A 26,671-nucleotide genomic window follows, 5' to 3' on the forward strand; every position below is an offset into this window, starting at 1 on the left:
GGCCTGTGGAGAACATGTGGCTGTTAATGTTTCCTGCTTGGAAGTAGCAGCAGAAAGTCAAGCCATCTGTTTTATCCTAGTTGCACTCAATCACTCAGTTACATGTACATTTTGTTGCACAGGAGCTGAATTCTGCATATATTCAGTGGTTTTAGAAAAAGCAAGTTGGGCATCTTTCTCTTTTTGAATTGTGTCTTTTTTTTTTCCTTTTTTATTTTTATTTTATTTTATGTCTTTCTGTCTGTCTTTCCCAAAAGCAAATACTCTCTGTTCAGAACAGCAGAAACAGCTTGATTATTTGTACGAAACGCCAAATTAAAGAGACAGACAAGCTATTAGTAAGCTGGAACTGTTTACTGATATTTATGGGTTCTCAGATGCCATTTGTTATACCAGAGCAATCACAGCTGAAAGATACGTGCAGGACGTACAGTGTGTAGCATGATGTTATGCCAGTTCAGCTTTTGCACGTCTGGCAGAAAAACTGCAATGATCTGTTGCCAAAACGCTAACAAGGGCCTATGTGTATATCTTTTTCACTGAAATATTTTCTGAATCACCAGCGATCCATGTGGCAGGCGCTGATTTCAGAATGCTTTGTTCATGCAAAAGCCACTAAATCACAGTCTAAATGCCAAAGTCGTATACTCCATCATCCCTCACCGCTCTTTCATCATCTCAGCAAATGTGAATATTGCAACACTTCTTTCTAACCAGTTCCTGGGTGGAGGGGGAGTCCTCCAGGCAATCATGAAGTTACTCTTGAAATTTCCGTGCACATCTGTGATGGCGTGTGATTTGACTTCTGATATTTTGCGTAAAATCACCGATCTGTAAGTGAGTGGAATCTTTTAGTAGTGGGATAAATAGCCTTTGGTCGTTTTGAACCTTAGAGGACTGTAGGTCTTGCCTGGAGAGTGAGGCCCACTTCATGCTGGTAGGCCAGATCGCTTTTGTCGCAGTTCCATTGTACTTTTATGGAACATAACGGCACTTTCAGGTTCAAATAGTTGCACCATTATGCAAGACTCTTTCACAAAATTACAATCTTATGAAATATGTTTTTACATAAAATAATTACCAGTAATTGAAGATATAGCCTAATGCTCCGTAGACACATGAGGTGCTTTGTATATAAAATTGTTACTTATTATGGCAAAGTCCACCCTGATGGGTCCTGCAGTGGAGATGTTGCTGAAGACCGACTGGAGGAGCAGGTTGTTTGACCACTTTTCAGTTTTCTATTTCTTTTTAACCTAAAAAGATCAGTATCCCAGTGGGTGAAGGTTTTCGCCTCATTAGTCCTTGGCAGAACTCCACAAATCAGTTGTATAAGAGCCCGCCTTCTAGGAAAAACTATCATGAATGTTAAGCAAAATATATGCACTCTCCATCGTTTACTTAGGATGTTAACTCTCCTCTTGCGTCTTTCCATCTCTCTTGGTCTCTTTCATATATACATATAAAAGAAAAGTATGTTGTCAACTGTCATTTGTTTCCTGAAGTATTTTTTGCCTGGTTTATTTTTTGCAAGTATGCTCGCTGTATGCTCCTGCGGGAATGACAACATATTAACTCTGAGATGATGAACTGCAGGACGTCTCTCTGGCAGTTGTTGCTGTTCTGAGCTCTAATGCATTTTTTACTTGCGGTATCCTTTGATGCTTCAGAAGTCGTATGTTTTCTAAATTGACAGATACAGAGGATCAAATTTTATATTTTAATTAGAGATAAGAGCAGCGCTCAGGTCCTTTTGGACAATAGCCATGACATGCTTTAATGAAAGTGCTATAACTTTCACTTAGTGCTCTTTTCAAATCAGTACAAGCACCTTCCTACATGCAATAAATGTAAGCCAGAGAGCTCAATTGCTATTACTCCGAGCTGCAAACTCTAAAAAATTAGAATGTATTACTCTCATGTAGGAGAATACTCAACTATCTGAGTTATTCTCAACTATGTTCAGTGTGATTCGGATTGGTTTTAAAATTTTACACATTAATCACATTAGTGTGCTTTTTAGGAGGGAAAAGACATTGCTTCTAATTTATGTGTGATTGTCTCACAGCCAAAGAGAGAATTTTTATCAAGAACAGATAGCTGTCCTGCTTTCTTCTGCCCGTCTTCAGTCCCCTGCCTGCTGTGAGGGAACAGGTGACATTCTAGTCCCATGGTTTCTTTCGGTGTCTGTTATCTACTTTCTAAACACATTTCTTCTCGTTTTCTCTAGGTCTGTTTAGTGTCCATCCCATTTTCTTGACAAGATTTACTTTCCCTCTCACCTTCTCCTTGTGTTCCACTGAACCACTCTCCGTTTTGCTATATCTTCTTCCATCCCCATTTTTACTTTTTAAATCTGCAGCCGTTTGCCTCACAGTCTACAAATCCTTCATTAAAAAATATCTGTTTTGTCTTTTCTTTCCCTTGATATGCTCACGATATCATGAGGACTTTGGTCTTTACTTCTTTCAAATATGATTTCTGCTATATGATTATTTATGAATGGTCTATAATTAAAAATTACATAATTTTTGGATTTTAATACTATACAAAAATAATCTTTAAGATATAAAATCCCTTAAATACTTTAGGCTAATGCTATGTACATTTTTTTATGAAATTAAAATAGATGGGTTGGGTTATTTTACAAGTCTGAAGCAAAGAGTATAACAAGCTTTGCTAAACAATGCAAGTTCTATCTTCTTTTCTGGTTGAGTTGTGCAGATAATTATGAGAGATGGTCAGACTTGTTTTGCTGAAATATTCCTGTAATGTTTCTCTTACCTTTCCGTGTTTGCATTAAGTGGTTATTCCAGTATGGTGAAGTTCACCTGTCTGCACCATAGTGCCTCACAGGCTGAGTTTCAGCTGAGGTACAAAATAGTTTAGAAGATACAGCGTGTCCAAATTCAGTTTTGTTTCTGCGACAGCATTTTTAAGTATCTACGGAAGTTGTATATGAATGCTAACATTTGTGTTAATTCAAAGGGAACATTTATGTCAGTAACACGAAATCACTGTCACCTTATGAATGTTTTAATTAACTGTTGGGACTTGTGTACAATCTTTGTTAGTTGTGCGTTATACATTACTGTGTCTGCCTTGTTAAAGGCAATGTAGTTGCTTAACTTGTGGATCCATGAGATCCAAGGTCCTTGGCTATCAGAAGAGAGTACCTAGATGGAAAAAAGAGCCTGCTTTTAAATAAAAAAGGGGTAAACTTCGTTTTTCAAGAGCTGGCCATGAATTGATGTCCTCCACAGGTTGGAAGAGATGACTGCTGTAGCCTTGTGGGCCAGCTGTTGGCACTGCTTTGGTGTATTATTGTATCAGTGCCGTGTTTTTTCAGGCTGAGAAATGGCAATACATTTCTGATACTTTAACTGATTTTCTTGTTCGAACTTACACGGTGTGTGCCCATTCTGTAAATTTCAGAGTCCATGTGAAACCATTGATCATCATTTCTGTATGTAGCCAAAAGCAGCCGTGGTTTCCACGTCTGTCTTCTTACCATCTGAAACCAAGAGAAGAAGTGATAGACCTTCTAAATATTTTAAATAAAAAAATCAAAACCCACTAAAAATAGTTTACTGAATTTACTTTAACTTACTTTAAAAAACTGAAATACATTCCATTATAATTTAATTCTATTTCAGAGTTTTAAGTACGTGTTACAAACTTAAAATATAAATCGTGGCTTTGCTGATCTCCAGAGGTCCCTTCCAACCCTACCATTCTGTGATTCTGTGAATTAAAAAGTAACACTGGAACATGTTTCCAGTACATAAATCTTTACAGGATTGAGGTCTAAAAATAAATACACATGATGACAATGATAAATGCTTTTGAAATTGCGGGCAAGTTATGAAATAAGTGTAGGTCTGTGATTAAAATACATTGTTGATTGAAAGGAATGATAGTTTTATTATCTCTGTTGAAAGCATGCAATTTATTTACTTAGATGATGTAAACTTTGGAGTTGTAAATGAATAGAAAATGCTCATTTGCAGGCTTTCATTTAATAGCTGCAATGATTGTCAGAAGATTGTTGAAATGAAGGCAAATAAGATGAGATTATAAGACTTAAAATATTAGCATTTTCCAGGGTTAAAGTCAGGGACCTGAGCTGTCATATTGCCTTTCGTGTTGGTGACTTTGGGGTTGCTTATAGATAGATTCTTCTCTCAGAATTTCTTTCCTTTGAAAAGATACATAGGCTGTTCTCTTGCTAGTGTGCTGAAAAATATTAACTGTATCATTTACAGTGTTAATAATGTTCAAAAAATATTCTTCGTAGAACAAAAATTAAAATAACAGTTAAAGAGAAAAAGGAACAATCAGAATGCTACTGAATGTGATTTAATTGGGAATTACTGAATCAGCCGAATACATTTTGAGTGGAAAACAGTGTTTTTGATAATTCATCTTTTCGACCTTTCTTAAAACATATTGAAACACTTACCTTAAATATAAATGTGATGTAGTTCTAAATAAGATCGTGAAATGGCTTCGGGGTGGCTGCAAATTGGTAGAAAGCATTGAAAAGTTTGACTGCCTACCAGAAGTGGTGTTTCATTTGCCAGCTTCTTGCACCAAATTAAAATATTTCACTGATTTGCAGAAAGGCCGTTTTAACCATAGGAATAGGCCTTAGACTCATGTTATAAATAATGCAGAACATTTGTGACGTAATTGTAATATTTATAAGAAATGCTTAGTTATGAAAGAAATATGCATGGTTAATGTTGTAGTTTTTGGTGGAGAACTTATTTGGAAAAAAAAGTAGTTACGTATACCAGATGTTAACCAGTAAGATTATCTTGTATTTTGTTCTTTATGTTACTTTCTTTTAGAGATGACATGTTTAAATGTCTGGTACTTCAGATGGATTCTGTGTGGCCTGGAAATGGAGTCGGGACTCCACCTACTTAGAATATCTTAATATTATAGGCTTTTCAGGGTAAAAAACAACAAAAAAAACCCCACCAACAAAAAAAAGAAAAAAGTAAGGGGTACTTAATGAAAAAGTCTGTCTGACATGTAATTACTATAATTCTGCCTTTGTCCTAACGTCTGATTTAAAGCTTTTTATTTTTCTGCTCTTAATGCACATATTTGGACTGCAATGATAAGGTCTATGACAAATTGTATTATCCCATTCACTTGCTTTTGTAATCTGTTTAGGGTTAGCAGATTTTGTACGAACACAAGCAAAAATACAACAAATTCAGTACCTGTACCACCTTTAGCATTGAATTTAATCAAGTACTTCTCCATTAGTTTGTTAAACTTCAGTCTAAATCAGTTTATTACAGAGACCGTTATTTTAATGAATTATTTTAGAAAAGAAAAGAAACATTAAGATCATCCACTTGGAGAACAGTCTGCTTGGTCTGAATAAAAGAATTCATTTTATAGGGAGATCTTCAAAACACGGTAGACAGAATTTTGGAGGCTGTAACCTTATGCAAAGCCCAATATCCTTGTCATACCAATTGTTAGGTTTGGCATCCAGCATTGATCGGATCCTCGTTCAGCACTTCATAGATTTGGTTTTAGCCAGTATTTGTCTTTGCACACTGAGGGTGAGATGAGAAGGAGCTTTCAACTGTTTTCCCATAGCAAAGCCTCTTGAGAAATAAAAAAGGAAGACAAAGTTTTGTGTCATCTCCATCTTCCAGTCCATGACTATTTTCCCCCCAGTTTCATGTTTTTGGTCATGGTTGCCCACAGTAACAACAGATTCTAGGTCATACTTTCCCACAAATAGTGGCGTTTCCTGACTTTCTTAATGCTTGGATTTATTTTCAGGCATTTGACTCAGCAGTAGTGCGGCATTGGCATAATTATTTACAGTTTTACTGCTGCCTACAAAATTCTGTAAAAGCAATAGCAAATTATGTGCTGTAGCTGATGGTGATGTTGCAATTTTAATTAATATATTGCTTATGCTTGACAAAAAGGAAACGAGTATTTTAAACTAGTGACTTCAATTGTGCAGGTGGTGTCTAAGACCGAGATCTACAAAATTTCAGCAGAATCTTTGTTCTTAACCCAAAGAAAGATTTCAAAAATGTTTTGTCAATTTGCTGGTAGCCCATGCTTTTATTAATTGTCTACTTTTTTATTACTGGGTGGACTCGCAATTAGCACTGTCCCAGCTAAGGTAAGCATCTCATTCTGAATTCATGCTTACAACTGCTTGGGACGCACAAGCTAAATGCTGCTGTGCTGTCTGAAAAGTTTCCTAGGGTTATCTCCTTTATGTGTGATGGGTTCTAAAGCATGGCAGCCTCACCAATAGTGACCCTCACTTTGTAAAGATATGATGGCTGTAAAAGCCAATTTTCATTGTGCCGCTTTGTTTTACTTGGTAACCTATTAGACCTCTTGCTCACGAAGCAACACCGCAAGATGTAGGAGAGGTGAATTTGAATTTCTTGTGAATCCCAAAGGAGTATTGAAAGTTAGTCTAGCACTTCTTGAACAAGTGCTTGAATCGCAAAGGCCTTATCTGGTCCAGTCAGAAATAGCCGTGTGTTGTATACTGGAAAAGTATAAAACCGTTCAAAAAAAATGCCCTTAGTGTTCTCACTTACAAATTCTTAAGCAGAGCTCTGCTTTTGTTCTTAATATAAATGGTATGAGCTCTTGTCTATTTGCTGATAGTGCCTTGTGGATATCTAATTCTGACCTAGAATTCCGATAAATGTGTAATTAATAGGATTCTGTTCTTAAAATTGGCTGATACTGATTTCTGAATTCTAAGTGATAATTAAGTAAATTAAATAGCATCATTTTAGACTAGTTCCTTCCATTTCATTTAAAGTTTCAGATACGGTTTTACCAAATTTTCTGAAGTTGTAATTTTTCTAGCATGACACTCAAACATGTGAATTCCGCTATCATGCACTCTAACCTTATTGTTTTCAGTTATTTTAAGCTTAGGAAAGTTAGGTACTTTATTTTGAAAACCTAAAATTTTGTTGATAAGGAATGATCTAATAATAGTGTAATGGATTACTGTTAGTAGATCTAAGTAAGGATTGAGAAAATAGAAGAGTATTTCCTGGTATTTCGTCCAGTGCTTCCACTGAAGTCACAGAGATTTTGTTTTGGTTTTAAATGCTAATATTCTTAATGAGTTGTGGCAGTCAACTGTTGGATATATCCCAAATGTCGATTCTGAAGAAGGGAGGTAATGTAATTTTCTTGAAGCATCCCTAAGTGAGAACATTGCATTTAATGTTCAGTAGCCAAATGGAATTACCTGATGCTACCCTGGATTTTCAGAAGGAACATAAAAGTGTAGTAACAGTAACTCCTGGTAAGGCAGAACAGTCTCAATGGTATTTTTTTCAAACCTGTTTCACTGCTGGACCTTTAGGGGATAGTATTTTAATGCCAAATGTTCAAAGGAATTATTAAGCTCATGACATGTTAGTATTCTAGCCCTCTGAATTAAAAGACTTTGTTTAGATATTCATTCCTCATCTGAGATTTGCAGCTGTGTCTGGATGTAAAATGCAATTTATGAAACTAAAAATTATAGTGCTTTTAAAACTGGCACAAATATCTGTGCACCATAATAATGTTCTGTAAAGTCATCCATGGCTGGCCAGGAATACGAGTGATGAGAACCGAGTCTGGCTGCTACTGGAAACTTAGGTTTTAGCTAAATACAAAACTAGAGTAGAGTAGCAGTCTTCTGTAGGAAGACTAAAGAGCCGTGGGGTGTGATCTGCTCTCTGATCGTTTTGTCCTTTGCGTGATACTCTTTTGCTAGTTTTTTTCTGAAGTCTAGTCTACCTCCAGAGGAGTTATATAGCATGAGCAGTGTGAACTGCAGATGGATCCTATGGGAAACCAAGCTTTCAGAGACTTCCACAGCTTTGTCCCTGTCAGGGCCAGGTGTTCTCTGAGTCTCCTTATGTCTGTAGGACCTGCTCTGCTCTGGCCTCTGTGACGCTGTCTCTTGCTTCTTGCTGCAGCTAGTGCTTCATGATCTCTGCTTAGATGTTTGCACAATTTGCTATACATAACAACTGAAATAAATTATGTGGTGCTTCTTTACAGACTACTGGATGTGGCGAATCCATTTCAGTGGAGGCTTTGTCTTTTGCACTGTCGTGCCAGCAGTGCTACTCATATTGATACAGAAAGCTTTTAAAGCCTGAAGTGAGAAACTCCAAAATATGGGAGCCAGTTGTTAGCTAGAAAGAAACACACTTTTGAAGCTTAGAAAGAAATTCTAGACCTACAATAGCCAATTGTTGACTTAATTAGGTCCAGAATCCCATTATAAACTAAATAATATTTACCTCCTATGTCCGCATTTCTCAGGAAGGTTGTACTTCTTTTTTTCCTGTCTACCTCTTTAAACTTAAAATTGGAGAATGTGTCTGAAAGCCATTTATCTGAAATCCATTTTCCAAATATAAGCTAATTAAAACCAGCAACATGAAAAAGAATCTCTTCCCACACTGCAGCAACAAAAGCTTCAAGCATTTGCACCTGCCATTTGAAAGTACATAATAATTATTTATCACTAACTTCTCTGAAGTTCATTTCTTGAGCATCTGCAATAAAACATACAAAATCCTTTTGTAGACACAAAGATTTTGCCCTTTTGTTTTTTTAAAAAAAAGAACTACATAATTTAGTAACAGGAAAGGAAAAAAAACGTTCATTTCGTTTATTTTAAGGCCTGCTTTTTGGAGAAAAACATGATTGGATTCATTTCAGACCAGACAGATTTCTTCAGGATATTCAATCAAAACATAACTTAAGACTTATGTGTATGATACATAATTAAACATAAGAAGTTTCTTTGTGTTATAACGGTAGTTTATGCCATATTGTTGCTTGGTGGTTCTTAAATGGCGTTTACTGTTGAGAGTTCTTTTCATTTATTTACTGTTTTGATTGTTCATCGTGAACCGAGAGTTATGATTTTGTAAAATTCCATCATCCATCCTGTGACATAAACCAACACTGATCGTATGACAGTTAACAAGCAAATTGTCAGTAAATAGTTCTGGATTTTTGACTGTCTAAATGTGTGTTTTCCTGCATATTGACTTGCAGCTTTTAGTTCATATTGATTTCCAACTGCCTGTGTGGTTTAGCTAACTTAATAGATTGATGTAAGTGGTTATTTGCTTTCAGCTTTTTTACTATTGGGAAAGAGAGAGAATTTATGAATGAAGTCCTGAAGGCTTTTCTCATAGCTGGTGATGAGTTTATAAAAAAAACCCTATAAGCATTTAAAACTAATCAAGCGTAATTTCAGATAAAATAAAATTTTGTTAGTTCTTTGGCTGATGGCAGAGGAGTCACCAGCTTCATAAGCTATATTTTCGATGACTGAAGAAAGAAAAAATAGTTTTCTGGTAAGTCTGATGCGGTGTCATTATATCATGTTTCAACTACTGTTGAATTTCAATCCTCAAGTTTTTCTGTAATTTTGGCTATAGATAATTTTCTTCCAGAACAATTTCTGTACAAAATAACCAATCTTCTTTAAAAAAGATATATTTTTTTTTTGTATTAAAAAAAAAGGAAAAACCACATTTGAAATACATTTTCCTTCATAAAACTGTCTAAAAAGCAGTACAAAATACTCCTACCAGTGACTGGAGGTGTTTTTTGAAAAAGCCATTGGTGTATTTTTTGAAAAGGGTGATTTTTGAAGAGGGTGTTTATTTTTTGACAAACTCTTGGTTGCTGACTGTTGTGGGTTAACCCCAGTAGGCCGCTCATTCAGTCTCCCCAGTGGGATGGGGGAGAAAGTCAGAAGGGTCAAAGTGAGAAAACTCATGCGTTGAGATCAAGATAGTTTAATAGGTAAAGCAAAAGCTGCATGCGCAAGCCAAGCAAAATAAGGAATTCATTCACTGTTTCCCACCGGCAGGCAGATTTCGGGCACCGCAGGAGAGCAGGGGATGCGAAACTGTGACTTGGGAAGACAAATGCCATCACTCCAAATGTCCCCACATCCTCCTTCTCCCCAGCTTTTAGTGCTGAGCATGATGCCATATGGTCTGGGACATCCCTTTGGTCAGTTGGGGTCAGCTCTCCTGGCTGTGTCCCCTCCCAACCTCTTGTGTTCCCCCAGCCCGCTCGCTGGCGGGGCAGGGTGAGGAGCAGAAAAAGGGGTTGGTGCTGTGCAAGCACTGCTCAGCAGCAGCTGAGACATCCCCGTGTTATCAACACTGCTTTTGTCGCAAACCCAAAACATTGCACCATACAAGCTAATATGAAGAAAATGAATTCCATTCCATCCAGTACACTGACAAAGAATACAACACTACAGAAGGCAAATTCCCAAGGTTGCTTTGTTCATGTTTGAACACCTACATTTGAACTAGTATCATCATTACTATTTTACATTCAGCAGTTTGCATTGTTCTCAGTTGGGAACTGAAACCTTTTTATAAACGGAGCTTGAAAACTTGAATTTGAGGTTCTGGTTTGGTGCTTTCTTCTGCTTTAATGAAGTTATTTTCTGTTCCAGCATCTAAATAATTTCAGTTAAAATAATACAAATTTCATGTTGGTTAAATAGACTTAAAAACTTTAGCAACAACCGTAACCATGCTACCATTTTGTTTTAAAACCAGTACTTGTTTGTAGATAAGTTCTGAAATTAGCAGTGTTGTTGAAATCACATGTATGAAATAGGGTGCTTATTTTCTCCATGATCTATATTCATGTGTTTTCTCTCCCTCACCCTCTAACTTTTTCATGAACGTCCCAGGGGGGAATGTACAGTATCACACAACCATTTGTGTGTTGAGGGCTCAGCAACTACTGAACAGTGATCTTAAAGTTCTCCATTCCTTTCCTCTGAAGTTGTTATTGATGGGTTGTCTTGAAAATGTGCTTTATATCATGTTTGCCCATGATATCTGCCTAGATCAACATTTAATTAATTTTTTCCTAACATTCTACAAGAATTTTCTATAATTATTTCATATGTATGCTGCTGTATATCTATAAAAAAATTGTGGGGTTAACATGAACAAACGCTGGTCTTTTAAAAAAATAAAATAGTAGGTATTGACTCACACCAATGGCCGTTTCATGCGGAGGTGGTAATTTGGTATGTAACAGAACCCAATTTCCCTAAAATCAGCCTACTTCAATTTCCAGAGCTAAAAGCCTAGTGTTTGATTAATTATTTTGTTTTTTTTTTTTTTTCATTCTATTTAAGGACTGTTTTTATTAATGCATTCATCAAACCGAGAGACAAAACATTATCGCTTTCTTGATTGCTACAGTAAGTGTTGAGATCTGAGAGGACCAGCTGTAGCAGCTGTGTTCCCCCTTGAATCTGGAAGCTAAAAAACTTTCATCTCTGTTGCTGTCTCAGCTGCCGGTCTCGGGCTGTGGCCTTCCCATAACTCAAACCAATTTCAAAGCAACGTAAGTAACTTCGTTGGAATGCTTTTGGAAAACCGCAGGAAGATTATTTTTTTTTTTCTTTTTTAAATAGCGCCTGTCCGTTTTAAATGCATGTTTCCATTTTAAGGTAATCTGTGCGTGAGGTCTGTCGTGAACTGACAGCCCCATCCTACAGCCAGGTTAGGAATTTTGTTGCTGCCTTTTAAACGAGGAAGAAAATGCAGTGATTCCAGCAGGGCACATGGCACATAAAGACAGAGCTTAAGAGGCTTGTTTAAATCTTTTTAATAGTTGCATATAAGGGCACGACCTTTGAATCAGGTTGCACACAATTGTATTTCAGACACAGTTTTGCTGTAAAGAGAAGATAGCCTTCCTGAAAGACGTACAAAATAATTTATAAGTTACATTGACCCGATGGGCAGAAATGCATTAAACAATAGCAAAGCAGTGGGAGGAGAGCTTTTGAGACCTCATGGTAAGACCGTGCACTTACATGGGGGTTACTCACACCTTGATGTTTCTGACCTCAGAGAGAACCTCAGACTTTTTAACCTCTCTTGACTGACTCCAGAGAAGTGTAAAATAATAATAATAATACAGGACTTTCCAGGAAGGGACACATTCATGATGCTGACCTTCATCAAAACTGCGAGGAACTCATTTGTCCTTTTTTTCTGAATCCGAAATCTGGGATTTGCCAAGGTGACGAAATACAGGAGAAAGCCTCTGTCTCCCCTGCAGTGTAGCGACAAAGTGGCTTACAGCCTTGCTGATAGGAGTCTGTCAATAGGCAAGAAGCTGACTGATAACTAATCGGAATGCTAAGTCAGAGCAAAAAATTGTGGAAACTAATAATACTTTAATAGATCAAAAGAAACGATCAGACAAGGCGCTGCCTTTCTGAATTCATTCGCAAAGTAAACACTGGAAACCCCAGTTACAGGATTTTTACTGATGGAAGGACCAGTGATGACTCTCTGAAGGTTATATAATTAAATGTTTTATGGTTTAATTTTGTCTAATAATTTGCAGCAATTTATCTCAAGATGGGATCTGCATGAATTAGCTCTATCTTTTCAGGGTAGATAATGAACTTGTTTCTGTCTCACAAAGGACAGTCGGAGCTACTCCGGATTCATTGAGACGCTTCTGTTCTCAAAATAAATGCTGTCTTCTAGCCTCGCCCTGAGCTTTCTCCTGTTTGACCTGGCTCAGAGCACTGCTTTGTGCTGGAACGATCAGGGTAGTACATTAAACATTATATACATACGCATACATATCAAACATTAGCTGGGTACCAGAAGGGTTTGCTGCGTAAAGACCCCACATCCTTCCGTAGAGGTTCAGCTAGTATTGCTCCAGTCATCGCTTCTCCTCCTGTAATTGCAGCTGCATCCCGTTGCTAGCGGCTCCTTTCAGATGCATAAAATTTCTCTAAGCGGATAGCAAAAGCACGCTTGAGTGGCAGACTGTCACTGCTGACTTTCACTTTCTGGCTATTGACCCAATTAGTAGTCTCATGGTGAATTCCAAATTAAGTGGTATTTTACACCACCAGCACAGCGCTAGTAATCACTCTCTTAGGCCAGCAGGGAAAGGCATCATCCTCTTAATTTCTGGTGTCAGGGGAACTTTTAGAGTTTATGGATGATGATTTCTGTCTCTCTCCCATTTATGACTGGTAACTGAATGATTTATAGTTTATCATTTAATCTTTCTGTTCGGTAGAGGACTAATACAGGGGAAGTATATTTTGGGGGAGTAGAAAACCGGAAGAATTTAAGCATGAGGTTTCATTACTATTCTTTGAACCTTCTAAATGATTTGACCTTTATCCATAAAGCGATCGCCATGGTCAACAAAGGCTAGTATTGATTTACAGCACAGCTAACCTGTCAATTCTAAGCTCAGCCTTTGACCTTTTGTTTTGTTGCTGGAAAAATTATGGTACATGCCTGAGTCATACTGTTCAATAGGTTTTTTTCTATATTCAAAAGGCCAAAAGGCTCATTTTAAATAAATCAGCCAGTTTAATAATCTAGGTGGCGGGAGAAAGCAAATTGTCCATAATTAAGAAGTTCAGGAAACCTGACTGCCAAAAATATTTCTCAGAATTAAACAATGAGCTTTTTCAGGAGACAGTAAATGTGCGTGTTTCACAACGGATAGCTGCCTTCCGTTATCACATGCACTGTTCTTCCCCCTTGTTTGTCTTTTAACTCACATCTGTACCAAGTTGGGGGGGAGGGGGGGAAGTGGGAGACAAGATCCTGATTGCTGCATTTTTCATGTTTTGAGCTTCCTCTTTTTTAATCTTGCTCGCAAACAGAACAGCGCTGAGAGGGTCTGTTTCCTTCCCACTACTTCATAGGGAAAGTATATGTTTGCTCTCTTCTGTGGAGCAAGGTATACCGCTTCACAGCAACTTTAACCTCAAACCCATGAAAGATGCAGGGGGTTTTTTGCCAGGATATCAGCTCAGGGAGATAGTGTTTACATTGTTCGGTAATATGGCTTATGTAAGTGAAATGTGCTGACTGACCATTTAATTGTGCAGATGGCTTCTTTTCTTTGGTTTGTCTTTATTTGGTTTGTTTGAAATGGTTTGTAAAAAGCAGTTAATGGAACTAATCTGAATGAATTATAGTCCTTGCCCATGTGCTCCCCCCCTCTTCCCCCCCCCCCCCAAAAAAAAATGAAAAATAGTTTTGTACGTTGAATACCAATTGTTTATTTCTGCAAAGTAGGTTACAGTATTATCATTGGGGATGTATGGATATATAGCATTATGCATATAATAATCATCACAGTCTCAAAGCTTATTAACTTTTTGTTTATGATTTTAGTGTAACATTCCACATTCAATAATGGAAAGTACTTCCATTAAAATGTGTGTAAGATTTTGAGGGAATGCGAAATGTTGCTAAACAGCATTTAGAACAAACTTTAACTTTTATATTTTGAAGAGAAGAATGTAATTGGGTTTTAGAGAAGACAAAAGACTTAACTGTTAGGGTTCTGAACTAGGTTGTAGTTTCTTCTTCTGAAACAATAGAAAACAGAGCTGTCCCACGTCCCTGCCAGACACCACTTAGAGTTTATATATGCTTCAAAAAAGCAAAAGGATTGACTATAAGGAAAAGCTCAGCAAGTTCCCTTTGTTACCCTGGATGTTTTTACGTAGTTTATGTGAAATAAAATGCTCTTTTGTTTCTTTTAAGCTGGATGGCAAACTCTTCTTACGTGTCACAGGTAACTGCTATTACTCTCAGGTCTCTGAAGCAAAGAATATTATTTTTATTGAACAATGACTCTGTCATTAAAGCAGTGTTCCGAATATCCAGGCATCCTCCTGGCCCCCACCCCAGATTGCCCATCCATAGATATAGATATGCTTGCAGCTTCATTTTCATCTGGGACTCGGGCTAGGTCTGTATGATAGGGAATCAGATACGCTTGCAGGAACACACAGCTGTATCAAAGAGTTTGTCAATACTAACTTCCTTTTAATGATCATTCATTTGGAATTCCAAATTCAAATTGATGCTTGGAACTTGTTTCCATGACTACAGTTGCAGTTGTCTGAGATGGGTAATATTTGATGCCTATTTATGTCAGCAATTCATGTACTGGAAATATGTAGATAGGTGTAAATTAATATCGTTTTAGATTCTCCTTTATGCAAAGACTGGAACAGAATATCATGACAACCCAATATATAACTAGCAGGCATGATGCTAGAAGACAATGTGAGGATATGTAGTTCTGAGCAGTATTAATATACTGAAAGGAGTCATATCTAGACTTGGCTGATTTGGTTGGGCAGGCAAACTCCCTCGTTCTACTTACCCCAGGGAAAACAGATGCCAATGCAGAGGAAGAGCTTTAATAATAGCAGTAGATTTGCCATCTGTCACCTTGCTGGACAAATAATCAAGGATTAAAGATTTAACGCCTGAGAGGGATTTTTTTTTTTTTTTTTTTTAATTTCTGTTCTGGATTTTGTATGTAAATCCCACTATAGTGGAGTTTATTGTACTTACATTTTCCTATGGAGAGCAACCTTCAACAATCTTCTCCTGAAATCCCACCTTTTGTAAGCAGCTTTGGAACACACGTAGTTATCAAGGGGTGCACCGTAGTAGAGATAGCGTTTGATTCCTTTGCAACTAGATTTGTGCCTCTTCATTATTTCCCTGGAATGAAAAGAAGAAAGAAATCGAGTGATCATTACTATGTGTTGCTACAGAACGTGAGATCTGAAAGCATTGTTTCAAGGAGTCTGTTAGTTGCTGGAATTAAATGCAAAGGTACACTTAGAAATAAAACCCAAACACCTCTTGTGCTGTAGTTTTCTATGACCTCTTTGTGTGATAAGTTTCAGGAGTTTTAACTTGCTGAAAGTTTAGACAATACGTTTGGAATGTGGGTGTTAAAGATGGTTCTTGCTTTTGGGAGGGGCGCCTGCCCCTCTATAATTTATCAACACTGCAATAAACAGGTGCTGTAGTTTAGTGATTTCAATTGCTAAATAGAGAAGGGAAACAGGAGGAGAAGAAACTGTACGCAATGCGTGCGGTGTATGATACCAGGCACAGTGCAGGTAGGTCTATGATCTGAGATCGTAGATGGGTAAAGTAAAAACAGCCAGAGGGAATATAAGCTAATAATGAAAGAAGTAAATGGTAAGTGACGATGACAGCCCATCAGCAGCCTAGCAATTTTTGAGTTCTGCGTAAACATTGCAACAGGACAATTTTGATAAAACTGCTTAGTGACTTGTGGGAAGCCTTACTGTTACAGGGATGCTATTTAGAAATCACAGAGTTAGTCGTCTGTGGGGAGAAATGGAGTAAAGGAAATATTGATTAAATGGAATATAGACAGAGGGGTAAGACGTTAAGGGGCCTCAAAAGTTAAGGTTATCATTTTAAGGTTATCATAGAGAATAGCACTTGAACTGTTGTTGTCATAATAAAACTGTAAATATGGTCTACGTGTGCGCCCTTCAACTGTGTGACTAAACTCACAAGGGGATAAAGAGGGCCGAGTCTTTCTAAATATCTGATTCCAGTTGTGAAACAGGTTGTGGGACAGGTTCCAGTCTCAAAGAATAATGAGATTGAAATTCTGTCATTTTTTTCAGTCTCAGTTAAGAAGTACTTTGTTTTTCTTTGCCAGAGACATGATGATATGCCATTGACTCTTTTTGACAGTGTTTAATTAAATGAGTGTAAAAACCTCAGAAACAATTTTCCTATCATGTTCTGTGTCTTTATAACATGGAAGCCTCCCAAGTTATGTGTGTAACTTTTTCACTAACTTTGCAGACATTTGGAGTGGAGGAAATGTCATGGAAGTGTAAGAAAGGTATGCAGAACAGGAGCGGCATCCTTCTATCTGAAACAAAACATATTGGTTAGCGGTGCTTACAATTTTGATATTATGCTTTTCCCAAGAGAGACAGCACTGGGAGTTCCTCATAATTCCTTCAGGGGCCTTGGGGAGAACAGAGTTGCTTGTGTTGCCTTCAGCCTTCTCATAGCTCTGACCCTTCAGTCAATGACTGTTCTCTCTGGTCACGGGTGTAGTCAGCCAGGAGGTCTGACTATTCCCTGATACACAGCTCATCAAATGCTTTTTTATTTTCTTTCATTTCCCCTTTGGCTCTGTAACATCAGAATATCTTCAGAGAGAGGCACTGAGCACTAAAGGAGATGGTACAAACCTCACCTTTTCTGCAGTTGCCACGTAGAGAGCGAGGGTTCGCAAACAAGATGGGAAGGGACTTCAAAAAGGGGTTTGCTTTTCCAAACTGTGTGAAATATAAACTAACCGATAAGAGTCCTCTGATCACGTTGCCTAATCGATTCTTTGATGTTTCAGTGCTTCAGCAGCTCAGTGTCTCCAGTTCTTTGTCTGTGATACAAAACTGTTCCTAACAAATGGAAATGTTTTGGCATAGCTGAAGCGAGTGGATTTGTTATTACACTATATAGGTAAAAATTAACAGTACTCATGCAATGTTCACTTGACCTTCACCGTAGTATACACTACGAATTTTATACCCCTAAAAGTTGATAGCTTTGCAGAGGGTATCATCTCTCTTGCTTTTATGGCAAAAAATCTCTTTCTTTGCTTTCAAGGTATTATTTACAAAGTAATTTACAGCTTCTTGAGATTGACGGAACCAATATTTTCAGTTGTACAGTTGCGTCATGAGATGAATACATTATAATTACAGTCTTAATTTCACTCAGATGAAGATAATACAAAAATTAGCTATTGTACATGCTGTTGGCCTTCCCTGATGTTATCAAATAGCTTTGAGAATATTTAGTTCACAAGGGAGTAGCTGGTTGTGAATTAGTCGGCATATTAATACTTCCCTTAGAAAGAGACAGCATTCTTTTTAATAATAATAATAATATGTGTACAGGTTGTCTGTCTTTGAAAACTGGGATTACAGGCCTCAGCTGGGATGTTCGAGAGGACAAGTAGACTCCTCTGGAGCTACTAGCCTCATTTTGCCTAGAATTTTCTTTTCTCCTTTTTTTTTTTTTAATTACTGGGCTTTAAATTTACTGTATGCAGAAGAATTAAGGAGTGGGATTTTCAAAAGGCTCGTCAGTGGCCTAATCTGTACTCAGTGAAGTTAGTGATAAAACACTCAAAGCTGGATTTGATAGGATTAAGCCGATTTACACCATCTGTGAATCTGGCCCCCATTAACTTCAGTGGTAGCAGATTTAACCAACATTGAGAGCTTTTGAAAACCCCATCCTAATTTGGTAGTAAATACTCTGACTGTATAAACAGTAGAGATTAAAGAGGAGTTAGAAATAAATCAGGTATTTCCAAAGTGTTAGTATAAGTTTCCCATTTTCCTTTGTATTTACATCTCCTTTTCTGTCTTACTTCTAGTATATTGTGTACATGATGATGTGTAGATTTTTATTTTATTTTTTTTACTACTCTTGTAATACTATATCCAATCACAGGCAATCTCAAACCACAAGGTTAGAAACAGGTTTTTTTCTGTGGAGCCAAATACACAAATAAATAGATGTTTAGGTTTCATGGTGTACGTTTTGTACACTTGTTCTTTTGGAAGAGTGGGCCAGGGGGCGGAGGAAACAGCACAATTTCACTCTAAAAACCATGTATCATATTTGGTTACTTAATTATTATTACAGCAGTAGGTAGTATCACACAACCACCCAAAGCTAACTTGCTTTCTTTGTGTATACGTATGTCTGCATATTTCTGTGTGTATGAGTGTATATGTATTTATGTATCTGTTAGACATAGCTCAGCTATTTCTATTTTCTGTGTCCATTTATGTTTATCACTCTACAAAGTTTGAATAAGAGCATGCATTTTACAGCAGTACTTAAAGGACAGGTGGTATGTCATAGGCAATTGAGTGAAAGTCATTTTGATTTTTGGAATAGTCCTAATTTCTTCAACTGAAGACTAAGGTAAAATGATTAAATACTTAATTTCATTGTTCTCCAGTAGAAATATTTGCTGAATTGATAAGTAGTCAAGCAATGTAGTTATTGCCTATTTCACCCTTTGTACTCAAATATTTTGTGTTTGGGGTGGTATAAAGTACGTATTTTGAGTTATTCTTTTAACTCACAAATAGTTTGTATTAAATTCAGAGAAGAGGGTTTTCCACATGTTTGGAATCGACCACTGCCAAAGCAGTTCAATGCAGACAAGGAGCAAAAATAATATTCCAGTTTGGCAATTTCAGAGCCTTTTCATCAAATCGGCATGGCTTTTACATTTTTGTATCTAGGATTAGAATTTATCTTGAGATATCTGGCATCGACTGGAGGGGTCAAACAGCCACCACCAACAGATTTATGAAAAATATTATGGTCATTGTTCTGCTTTCATTTGGACCCAAGTTACTTGTTTGATAAAGAAGAAAGTACCTTGCTGTAGACAGCCTTTATAAGACACACGGCATAAACAAAGCCTCCATCAACACTTCAATTCTCAAAGCCGTAATTGAGATTTTAGGAACAAGACTCTGCTTGACTGTAACCAGAGTCAAATGCGTAAAACTCCCCTCAGCTCCTTGAACACTTAGTCGTTAAGGGACTTGGAAGATGAGCTCTGTGTTTGCTCAAATGAGAAATGTAGATCTTTTTGCACCTTGAGCAAATTCACTTCTTTTGGTTACTTACTGTATTCTGTTTTAATCTTGATTTCTTCAGCAAAAGTATACAGGAATGATAAAGCTGGAAGTTCTTGAAATAGATTTTTTTTTCAGATGCTATTGCACTAAGAGATAGAGTAATTTTACTGCTTTAATCCAAGTTTGCTGTATTTTTTAATAATATAAATTTCCAAATCATTGACACAGCAGAAATTCTCCATACTTAAAAATAGATTTGGAAGTTTACTAAAATATAGGATGAGGTATTGATACAATTTTTTGCATATAGCTAAAAAAAAGGTAGCAGTGCTATGACTAAATTGTTTTTAAACTGATAGTTTTTAATGGGTTGTACATCAGTGTTTTAGTTCAGCAGTTCTATGAAACTATATCTGTAATCTTAAGAGGATATTAATATTACAAGTATTAAACGTGACTGAAATAATCTTCTCCTATTCTCATTTCCTATTGTTAATGTAAATTGCTTAATTATGGTTAAAATGAAATACGGATTAAGAAAAAAAACCCCTTGAATAGCATTTTGTATGTCTGCGTGATGGTGCACAGTGCAGCCAGCAATGATTGTATGGTATGGCCATAAAATAATCTGTATTCTCTTGGAGATGGTAGAATTATTCTTGTGGACACAGTACTGCAGTGATGAGGCACTTTCTTGCCTTCAAGACTCAAACTGGCATCTCTGCGGTGTGTTATGCTGAGGGCTTGACAGGACCATTTGATTCAGGCCTAGTTTATGGGTATCTCCTGCGTAGTTTTCCTGAAAGACAGTCTAACATGCAGAAGAGGCAATTAATGCTTTTACTCAAATCTGATATTCCATTATTATTCAGTCCTTTTGCTATACATTGTGAATATAAGTGAGGTTTCGGTCCAAAGGCTCTTGTTAGTAGACTTTAGAATAGATCTGAATTTAAACTTTGTAACAGAAGATGCCCTTTTGAGGTCCAGTTGTTAATTGATGCTGAAGATGTCAAACTGATAAGTTGAAACATTCGTCTTCAGAAAAACACAATAAAACTGTCCTGATGTATTGCTTTTAATTAGGAGAAATGGAAAACTGGGCTAGGTAGATATGGACCGTTGTACGTATAATTGCATCGAAAGGGACACAAATTTTCCTTGTCCAGTCCTTTTCTCATTTCATTTGCTCATTGAAACTCGGCATCATTTACAGCACATAAATAACACAAAGTACTTAGATCATTAAACCCAAAATGTTTTTGCTGCGCTGTTGGTCTGATGATGTTTTCGAAATGTCAAGAATATCCTGCATTTATATAATGGTACCTTCCGTTTGCCTTAGACTCTGTCACTATGGATGGAGCTGAGCTTCTTACAGCTACAGAGGAAGGGACTGGGAAGAGAAGTGGATCAGAGATATTTCCTGCCTCTCCATGGTGGCTTTAGAGGAGCATCATGGAAATCTTTCCTAACATTAGGGTTGTACGTTGGAGCGCTCTGTCCTGATACCAAAAATTCTTCTGTTAAAACACCAAATCTACAGGCAGTAAAAGGCAAAAATACTGTTCAAAGAGGAAAACCAAGTTCTGATGGCTGTCTCCTGATTCCTTTCCAGTGTATGGATAGGTGTGCTTGTAACCCCACTTAATTTCTGTGTAGTCTGTGATGCTCAGGTAGGCCATGGGGCTATTGTGATTAGTGTATGTTTATGTTGATTTGTGAGCTAGCTACTGCCTAAAAGCCTTTTTTGCCTTTTTCTTGCTGGAAACGCTGGTGTAGACTCTTCTGGCTCTAGCTGCTCATTTTCACAGAACTTGTAGGAGTGTAATTATCTCAAAGACTGTAGCCTGATCTTAAATTTGGTTGAAAATTACTGTATTCCACAAAGTTCTTAGAAGGAGACAGGTAATCTCTCCATATAAACCTTGCTTCTTTAGGAAAGCTACTTCTATTTGAAAGCATCACTCACACAACACTGAATCTTTCAAATCTCTTTATGTCCTGCAGGTATAATAGGTAGGAACTGTGTAGGAACTTGTTTTTACAGAGAGCATCCTGTAGGGTGGAAATATCCCCTGCAGCAATGGTAATATTTTAAAACTCCAGTATTGAACAGTTCTGCCTTGTATACGTTTTTGTAGTGCCTTTACCATTGAAGTGTCTCTAAGTACCATTGAAGTGTCTCTAAGTTACGCATTAGGCAAAATTACAGTGTTTTTCTTATTCCTTTTAGGGAAATAACGGCGTAACAAATACTGTATTTGACTCTGTTATTCTTATTAATTCCTTTTTATCACTTATTAGCAACAAAGAAGAAAATGCACAATGAAAACACATATTGTGTTTGGATGAAGAAGGGCCTCATTGGAATTGCCCTCAGAATCTAAGCAGGGAGCTATATTTGTCAAGAGCTACCTTTTTCAGGTAACTTGGACTCTACCAATCGCATAAATATTTTCAGTTTAGGCCTATTTGTCTAGTCCTATGTTTTTCCATTATCGTACTACTGATGTTTTGGGACTTTGTAATCATGCACCTGCACATATGCACACATGCATACGCAAATCTAAGTGGAAAGATATATTCACTGTGATAGTGACTAGCAACGTGAGGAAAGTCTTTGGAATTCTCACCCCTGCCAGTCTGCTGCATTACATAGCTCTCTACATAAAACTTGTTAAACCTTTCAATATGGTGATTTTGCAAACTATTGTGAAACCTCTGAAATTAGCATTTAACATCTGTTAACTTGCTGACATATCTCCACGTTCATCCAGAATAAATGAAACAAAACCTGAGTGAAAAGGCAAAAAAAAAAAAAAAAAAAAAAAAATCAGTCTCCTGTCTGCAGATACTATCATGACAGACAAAACCAAGTTTACTTGGAGTCATTGCAAAGAATTGTGGGATGCAGTTCATGGAAACTGAGACTGCCTCTATCAATGACTTATTTGTTAAAAACATTTATAGTTTTAGGTTAGTTTTTTCAATTTATGATTCAAAGTAAAGACAAGAAGACCACTTAAAGAAAATAGCACAGAAGTCACAGTTTCTGCATTAGACAATACCAAGGTTTAATTCATTCTATGGCAGCATTTTGGGGATCGAGATTTGTTAGACTGTTCTTCTAATCCATACCTCCAGAAAGAACAAGCCTCAAGGGATCATCCCATTGTCTTCCTGACAGAAAATTCCAACTTTAGAAGAATTAAAGTTAAGCAAATCAAAAGCCGAGGTTTTGACACTTGAGAATATTATCCTACATAATTTTGCTCTTCATACTTTGCATGCGAGTCAGAGGAGGCATGCTTTGTAATAGGATGCGGGAGTTGTAAGATAACCTTTCTTGAACCATTCACATCAAGTCTGCTTCCAAATCTTACAACAGATAACTATGTCCAAGTAAAACTTCTCAGCAGTGTTTCAGAAACTGAAACGTGTCTGATATATTACTAAGTTACAGGAAAGGAATTTTTACATAAACAAGGACTGTTATCATGTCTCCCTTTCAGTCTTATCCATTCTTTAGAGCACTGTTGCTCTTTTTCCTCTGAGGACACATCCAGACTTTCTGGTTATTCTTTTCTGGTCTCCTTTTAACTCTGTAGAGTTAGCTGACATCTTTTCTGAAGTGTGATGGCAGCAAAGCTCAATCTCCAGCTAAACCCCTGCCAGAGTGATTGGTTAAAGTACTTAAGGAGTTTCAGGAGACGACCAAAGCTTTTGAATTTCTGACAAAGTTGGATTAAATATGGATATATTTAATGAATTCTTTAGTTGAGAAAGCAGTATGGGTAGGGATTTGGGGGAGAGAGATGAAAGGTGCTATTATTTTTATAAAGCTGGGGGAAGTTTCTTGTTTGTGTTGGTCTTCTTTCTGATATTCTTCTATGATCTATTACTTTTCAAATATATTTTGTTAATTAATAGGTTCCTAAATACATGTAAGCATATCTGAATAATACCATAGCTGTTAAATATTGCCACCTGCTTATGTCAGAATTTGCGGAGAATTTATGATTAGTGGGTCACTGACACCTAGGTCCATGAGCACATATGTAGGAAGATGCCCTTAGAAATAGAGGTTCCTAAAGGTTTCCCGTTTTCTTCTTAATTTACTCAAGTTCTAATGTTGCTCACTCTGTGATGCAGGTTCTGCAGTGCTCTCCCTTAGGTCTTCTACAGGTGATGTACAGGACACTTGCTGATAGCCAAGCCTATTTTACCCAGTGGTTCAATAAAGAGAAGTTTTGTTCATAAATCTACAGACACAAAGCCAGATGACTTCTCGTGATGCCCAGATTGTTGCAAGTTTTAAGACCAGAAGAACGGTGGGTGTGAGGCAGAGTTTCCGGGGAGCTGGGTTTGCTCAGCAGAACGCGTCATTTAAACAAGGTGATAAACTAACTATAAGTAAGCTCATCCCATTGCCTCCTATGCTTTATTTAATGGCATTCCAAAAGTAGTAAAAGCAAATACCTTTTGTCTTTTAATTAATCAGTCCTTTCTGTTGCACCTGAATTCCTAATAAATACTTAAGCTTTCATAGCACTGAATATCTTTAACACAAAGTTATGATGTATCACTGCTCTCTTCAAAAATGTTTAATTTGACTGTCTGGGTAAGTTGAAATACTGGAGATTAATACAGCATTAAAAATACAATGAAATGGGCATTTCCCAATCGGTTAAATACAGGCAACTTGGAATTCTTAAGTTGGTATAATTAATCTGTTAGACATATTGCCTCTGTAATACTCAAGTTATATCATTTCCCAGTAGGATTTTTATGTAAAAAATTATTGCTTTATAATTTAACTGTAAGTGCTCCCTGTAGAAAAATTAGAATGTGGTCTTGTAATCTAAACAATGTAGATTACTGTTGTGTAGGCTTAGTTCAGTCTTCCTTGTATTTCTGCACTATTCATAAATTGATTGTGAAGCATATGACAGCAAATCACTTTTTTAAAAGTAAGTGGACAAAATTTTGCAAACAGTAGTAATGTTTGCTCAGGGAACTTTAATTTCTATTCACTAGAACCTGTCCACACAAAGTCACTGCTTTGTGACTGCCTTTCTGGCAATTTAATGAACAGAGTTTTTCCTACCTTTCTTTAGAAAGGCAAAATGCTACAGTTTTCCTAACTACCAAATTAAAGTACAGAGATTTTAGTGAGAGGCATATTTCCATTATCTGAGTGTAGTTAAAAATACGAGTAACGTAGCCTTTCATAAAGAAATAAAACTTTATACAAACTATTTAGCTGTTTTGTATTTAGCTATAGCAACAAAAACTGTGACCCAAACTGTTGACATTCTCCTTGTTACTGATTTTATTCTGTTCTTTTCCACTTCCATTAATCTCTCCATATACACAATTTAGTAAACAGTCTACATAGACAGACTGTAAATAGGACGGCAAAGCGGATGAATGACCTGGGTTTTAATCCTCATTACAGCTTAATTTGTTTTATTGAAGATGATTTTTGACCTTGATTTTTTTTTTTTTTTTTTTAGCCACATATTTAAAATCTTCTGGCGTGGGCAACATATCAAAAATATATTTTGCTTTATTAATTTATCATAGTGACAAGGAAAAGATATGTGTACCTTGAACCATTGGGCCAGTATAAAACTATGTTCCTGGAAATGAAATACTGTAATTAGAATTCCTTGGAGACAGCTCTTTTTAACTTCATGTTACAAGAGAATGACTTCAAAGAGTTGTGCTACTTCAGCTGATAGTGGAGCAACTCCCTAAGGCGATCTCAGTTAGACAGCTCAGGGATGGTCATTCAGTAGTAGATAAGGGAGTCTGTGGAGTTAATGAGTAATTCTGCCATTTAAAAATGCATTGCATTTTTATTCATTGATGAAAATTACAGCTTTGACATCTTAGTTAAAAGTTGAGTCGGAATAGGGAAATGGTGATGGTATTGTAAGAATGATCAGAGGTGATAATGTCATACCACTGGCAAGTAAGCATTTTAAAATTAAGTGCTTTTCCTTCCAAAGGCTCACAGAGGAGAGAAACTTCTTAGATCATCCCATCACCAATGCAGTTACTTCCCAAAGGAGAGTAATTAAGTTAACGTTTAGATTGCTTTAACATTGGTGCATCTTTCAGGTCACTGGAGCGGCTTTCCACAAGCTAATTGCACATTATTTTATAGTTCCACTGTCACCCTTCCCCCCCCCCTTTTTTTTTATTTCAATTTCCTGTGGTTTATTTGATTCTCTTGCCTTTATGTAGAAAGCCTATTTGGAGAATGACCATATTCCAACATACCACTTCTGAGCTACAGTAAGTAACTGCATCAGTAAGAGCAAGAGATGGTCCCTGTGCGCAGTGTGTAGCCCCTAACAGGCTGCCTCATGTGGGTGGAAAGTCGTGTTGGGTGTGGGCTGCCAATGTTAAAGAGAGTGCCGGCATGTGAGGTGTTGATAAGCTGCCCAGTTCGGACAGTCTTTGACTGGTGGCATGTCCACATGGGCAGGGCCAGGGCTGAGGACTTACACCCACAGTCAAGCCTAAACCTTATTCTTTCTCTTGCCGATGCTTTTGTTCAGACAGCAGGTTCCCTTTCTCTGTGCTCCAACGTATATCAAAAAAGTTGATATGGAGTTGGAATACAGTGTCCAGCTTTGGAGTTCTCAGCACAGGAAGGACAGGGACCTGTTGGAATGGGTCCAGAGGAAGGCCACAGAGATGATGAGAGGGCTGGAGCCCCTCTCCTATGAAGACAGGCTGTTGGAGCTGTTCAGACTGGAGAAGAGAAGGCTCCGGGGAGACCTTATAGCGGCCTTCCAGTAGCTAAAGGAGGCTTACAGAAAAGATGGGGAGGGACTCTTTATGAGGGACTGTGGCGATAGGACAAGGGATAACGGTTTTAAACTGAGAGAGTGGAGATTTAGATTAAATATTAGGAAGAACATCCTTACTATGCAGGTGGTGAGGCACTGGAACAGGTTGCCCAGAGAAGTTGTGGATGCCCCATCCCTGGGGGTGTTCAAGGCCAGGCTGGATGGGGCTTTGAGCAGCCTGGTCTAGTGGGAGGTGTCCCTGCCCGTGGCAGGGGGTTGGAACTAGATGATCTTTAAGGTCTCC

At 37.4% G+C, this 26,671-nt stretch overlaps 1 protein-coding gene across 6 annotated transcripts in view; it reads left to right on the forward strand.

Moving 5' to 3' along the window:
• Nucleotides 1–26,671, forward strand: part of ROBO1 (roundabout guidance receptor 1) — a 537,087-nt gene that overhangs the window by 343,243 nt on the left and 167,173 nt on the right. The gene's annotated exons all lie outside the window — the stretch shown is intronic.

The sequence above is a fragment of the Larus michahellis genome, chromosome 1, assembly GCF_964199755.1.
Source record: "Larus michahellis chromosome 1, bLarMic1.1, whole genome shotgun sequence".
NCBI lineage: Eukaryota > Metazoa > Chordata > Aves > Charadriiformes > Laridae > Larus > Larus michahellis.